Source organism: Austrofundulus limnaeus, unplaced genomic scaffold (genome assembly GCF_001266775.1).
Source record: "Austrofundulus limnaeus strain Quisiro unplaced genomic scaffold, Austrofundulus_limnaeus-1.0 Scaffold2, whole genome shotgun sequence".
NCBI classification, from domain to species: Eukaryota; Metazoa; Chordata; class Actinopteri; order Cyprinodontiformes; family Rivulidae; genus Austrofundulus; species Austrofundulus limnaeus.
In genome coordinates this window covers 377,915-383,112 of record NW_013952404.1, presented here as the reverse complement: position 1 = coordinate 383,112, position 5,198 = coordinate 377,915, and the positions used below count along the sequence as shown (strand labels likewise).

The 5,198-nt window shown below is 41.3% G+C and overlaps 1 protein-coding gene across 1 annotated transcript in view; it reads left to right on the top strand.

Moving 5' to 3' along the window:
• LOC106518358 (zinc finger MYM-type protein 4) overlaps positions 1–5,198 on the top strand; it is a gene marked incomplete at its 3' end in the record, with an annotated part of 20,409 nt that overhangs the window by 13,162 nt on the left and 2,049 nt on the right.

Below are 5,198 nucleotides of genomic sequence, written 5' to 3'. Positions count from 1 at the left end.
CTCTCTCTCTCTCTCTCTCTCTCTCTCTCTCTCTCTCTCTCTCTCTCTCTCTCTCTCTTTCGTATATATAATATGTGTGTGTGTGTGTATACTTCTTTTTACTACAGAGTGAGGACCAGTTGCACCATAGTTACCATCAAAAGTGAGGTCTTTGAGGACCTCTTCAATGTCCTGACTTTGTTTGCAGCTCCACTGTACTTTACTGGTTAGGTTTAGAGGTATGGTGTGAATTAAGTTTTTCTTCAGGTTAGTGTTAACTATAGTAAGTAAATAAGTAAGTAAAAGTTTATTTATATAGCACCTTTCACAGAAAAGGATTTCACAAGGTGCTGTACATTCATTATCAGAAAGAAAAAGCAATTAAATCATAATAACTGTACAAATTATACACGCAATACATTCAGTATTTGAAACAAAAACAAAAAGGAGTTCAGTTAATCTCTCACCCTTATAGATGGAGGGGATGGATACTAGACTGGAATAACAAAGGGCTTATAAACTCAAGTTGTGAGGTGTTGAATATATTCAGTTGAATGCTTGAGTGAAAAGGTGTGTTTTTAGTTGTTTTTTTAAAGGAGTCTGTGTTATCAAGAGATCTTAGATAGGGCGGAAGGGTGTTCCACAGTTTGGAAGCCATTGAGGAAAAGGCACAGTCACCACGGGTCTTGAAGCGAGTACGGGGGACCAAGAGAAGATTCTGGTCTTGTGAGCGCAAGTTGCGTTTGGGGTTATAAGGTGAGAGAAGACCGGAGATGTAGTTCGGYGCTTGACCGTGTAGAGCTCTAAAAGTGAGAACCAGGATTTTGAACTTGAGTCTGAATTGTACAGGTAGCCAGTGGAGGTCTGATAATATAGATGTGATGTAGGAGAATTTGGATGTTCTAGTTAGGAGTCTAGCAGCAGAGATTTGAACAAGTTGGAGCCAGTTTAATTGTTTCTGATTTAAGCAGGTGAACAGGCTGTTACAGTAGTCGACGGGTTGAGATAAAGGCATGGATTACCATTTCCAGGTCAGAGGCAGACAGGAGTGGGCGAAGTTACGAGATATTACGGAGTTGAAAATAGCATGAGGTAACTAGATTTTTGACGTGTTTATCTAGTGACAGATCTGAATCAAAACTGACTCCCAGATTTCGTATGCTCTTTTTAACAGTCGGCCCCAGAGAGCCCAGTTGTTCTTTTATCTGAGCGATCTTATTTTCAGGTGCCAGGATCAGAGTATCAGTCTTGTCACGATTAAGGATTAGCAGTATAATTGCAGATCATCAGCTCAGAAGTGATAGGAGACGTCATGAAAATTGTCAATGATCTGGCTTATGGGGTGGATGTAGAGGAGGAACAGGAGGGGCCCCAGGATTGAACCCTGTGGTACTCCACAACTGAGTTGGGCTGGTCCAGAATAAGTTTGATTTTGAAGTACTGAGAAAGAGCGGTCGGAGAGGTATGAATTAAACTAGTTTAATACAGCACCCGATATCCCAGTGTTTCTCAGGTTGTGTAGTAGAATGGTATGATCAACAGTGTCAAAGGTCTAATTGGAGCAGAACGGTGTAGAAGCCACTATCAGCAGACATAGTATGTCATTTGGTACACGTAGAAGAGCAGTTTCAGTGGAGTGAAGTTTGCGGAAGCTCGACTGGAAAAAGGTCGTGAATATTATTTTCATCCAGGTAAGCAGTAAGTTGTAATGATACAATTTTCTCCAAGACCTTAGACAGAAAAGGTAATTTAGAGATGGACTGGTAGTTGTTGAGATCTGAGGGGTTGACGGACTGCTTTTTTAATTTGGGTTCAACGATTGCTTTTTTGAAGTTGCCTGGCACACACCCAGATGTTAAGTGAGAGGTTCAGTAGGTCAAMAAGTGAGGGCCCCACCACGTCATAAACAGTTTTTAAAAAGCTGGGTGGTAGAACGTCAGCGGGGGAGGTTGAGGACTTCATTTTCTGGATTACAGTTCCAAGGTATTCTGAGGTTACAAGGTCAAAGGAAGACCACRATTGCGTGGGGCTGGCGTCAGGTCTGATGGGTAAGTCTGATGGAGCAGAAGCTGGTTTAAGAGGGATGGTACTCCGGATGTTCTCGATTTTAGCAGTGAAGTGTGTGAGGAAGTTGTGGCAGGTGGGAACTGAAGATGTGTATGGGGAGGGGACGCCTGGCGAGACTACCGATTCAATAGTGTTGAATAAGGTTTATGGATTTTTCTTATAGCAGGTGATCAATTGAGCAAAATATTTTGACCTGGCATCTATCATGGACTGCAGTGAAAGTCTTAAATCTTTAAGGTATAGTCTGTGGACCGTTAGTTGTGATGATTTCCATTTTTGCTCTGCCTGTCTACATGCACGTTTAGCAGTGCGAATTTCCTCATTAATCCAGGGTACAGATTTTTTTTAACACTAGAGCTTGAATTAGCTTTACAGTTATTAAAAACAGATGAAAATTGTTGGTCTAATAGCTGTGCAAAAACCTCTGGCTGTGTTATTTGTTAGAGTGGAGGGGTCAAAATAGGCTGAAAATTTGTCAGCAGCATCCTGAATTTGCCTCTGTGGTCATTCTCTGGGGGGAGGGGGCTCTGAGATCACATTTACATTAAAGAACATGGCATAATGGTCACCAATTTGCAAATCATCAAAAGAGACATTGTTTACAGTCAGTCCCACAGAGCAGATAAGGTCRAGAATGTGTCCCTTTTGATGAGTGGGGGCTGAGASATGTTGAGMCAGATTAAAGTTTTCTAAAATAGAAATAAACTCCATGGTTTCATTACAGTCTGTCGCATCAAAGTGAATATTAAAGTCACCAAGCAGTAAAAGGTGGTCCAGTTTTATGACGGAGGATAAAAAAAAATCACCAAAGTCTTTAAGAAAGTTTGAAGTGGGTCCCGGAGGGCGATAAATCAAGATGCAGTAGAAGGGATGAGAAGATCCAACTTTAACAGTCTGTGATTCAAACGTGGTAAAAGTCCTGGTGCTCACCAGCCTGCAGGTTGAATTGTTGTCATGTACGACTGCGAGGCCGCTGCCCCGCTTCTCCATCCGCGGCGTCGCGGACTATAGACCAGTAATGGTTTATTTTAGGGTAAATGTCTGGGTGAGGCATAAATACAGTTACAAAAATGAATGGAAGTCAGTATAATGTCCTCAGTTTGATGCAAATACAAGGCTGTGTGTGTGTGTGTGTGTGTGTGTGTGTGTGTGTGTGTGTGTGTGTGTGTGTGTGTGTGTGTGTGTCTCGGCCATCTTAAATCCTACAGTTTATCAGATGTACAGATTACAAATATTTCAAGTGATTCATTAGATGTTTTGACACAAACAGACTTTCTGAGATAACTCTCACTCCTGTTTGCTGCAGGTAAGATACTGACTGCTCATAAACACGATGTAAAAAACAAAAAAGTGAAACTATTCCTTTTAATGACACATTTTGGCTTTAAAATCACTTTTTTTTTCTCCTAAAAGCTTTCTGCAGTAGTTTATTGCAGTTTTATTTATTTATTTATTGTTGCTCACAATTAGTTTTAACGATTGCACCAGCTCTGCTAGATAGCTCCTCGCAAACTGACCAACAACCGCCCTCATCGTCGCCGCGGCTGCTGAGCCAGCCGCCGTGCAACGACCTGCCGGCACGCCTGACCGGGCGCCACTTCCTGGGCAAGAGAGAGGGTGACTGGAGCTGCAAGGTGTGCTCGCAGCACAAGAGGAGGAGGAGGCCGGAGGATGAGGCGGACGGGAAGAAGCCGAAGATGCTCGACGGGGAGAAGAGGAAGGAAGAGGAGGAGAATTCTGTCCATGAGGATGAGGAGGAGGAGGAGTCCGACTGTGGCACGATGAAGAGGCAGACGTCGTATTACTGTAAGACGTGTTCAGAGGAGCCGGGCCTCTGTCCCGTCCCGTGTTTCGAACTCTACCACACGCAGCTAATCTACAAAACAACTCCCGGACTGGAGAAACAAGGTGAGCCCCTTTCAGTCACCGTTCAGTAAAGTTATCTAATTTAATCAAAAAAAGAGAGAAAAATCTTTATGTTTTCACTGACTTCTTTCGAGGGTCGAGTTGGTCACCCAGTTTTTCTCTCCACAGCTTCCTGACGAGGCGTTTCCAGAAGACGAGACGGCGCAGTTCATTTAATTAAAAAAAGTTACAAAAACTACATTAAAATATTTGTTCCAACACTACTCTGTATTTATTAATTAAATACACTCCTCTAAAAGTGTTGGAACAGTGAGACCAGAGCCTTTCTGTTTACAACTGCAGGTGTTTACATCTGGATTAGATACTTAAATAAATTGTTATCCCTGTGTTTCCTCTTTTGCAGCTAAAATGCAGCTCTGTTTAGCTTGAAAGCAGCTTGAATTCTGTCATTTCTGATCATTAAACGCTGATTTTTGTTGTCAGAGTGAAGAAAAGCAAACTTTTTGCTTTAATGTTGTCAAACTTTATAATGTTTTCCGTTATAAGAAACWTTTTTATCCTTTTTGTGAGTTTAGCTAATGCTGCTTTAGCTATTTGTTTGTACTGCTCAGATCTAAAATAAGCAATCAAACACATTCTCACAGGTGTGTGGTGCTTTTCTTCAAGGCTTGAATACTTTAAGGCCTGATTCTTAGAGCTGACTAATAAAAAAAATCTAATCTGAAGAATAAAGGCGTCAGGTTGCATGAATCAATAAAGCCACTAATGTAAACACGCTGTTACCTGCTGCATCTTTCTGCTGAACACAAATATGTCACGTTTCACACGCACCAACAGAGAGCTGAATGTGTGTTTAGATTTAAATATTTTGCTGTTAAGCTGGAGAGAAATTTATAAAACACTAACTTGTGTTGACTTTTTACAACACTAGATTAGAGCATCACATTTGTGTAAATTGCTCTATGCAGAACTTTTGAAGCCTGTAAAGATGATCGTTTGGTGAAAATGACGAGTYGACTCGACCAAATAATGAGCAGTTTTGGATTCAGATGTCAGCTTTAACTTTTACTTTCCACCGGAAACSTGCGGCGACTTGAACATCTCATCTTGACGTCCATGTGGAAGTTCAGCTGATATATTTATGTTCTTTAATTTAGTGTTTTTTCTGTTGTTGTGAACACTGGATCAAGGTTCTCCAAGTCTTTGAGCCTTCTCTCTAACACGAGTGCTGTTTTGTAAAACAACTGGGTTTTTTTTTTGTGTAAGAGTTATTCTGAGTTTTGGTT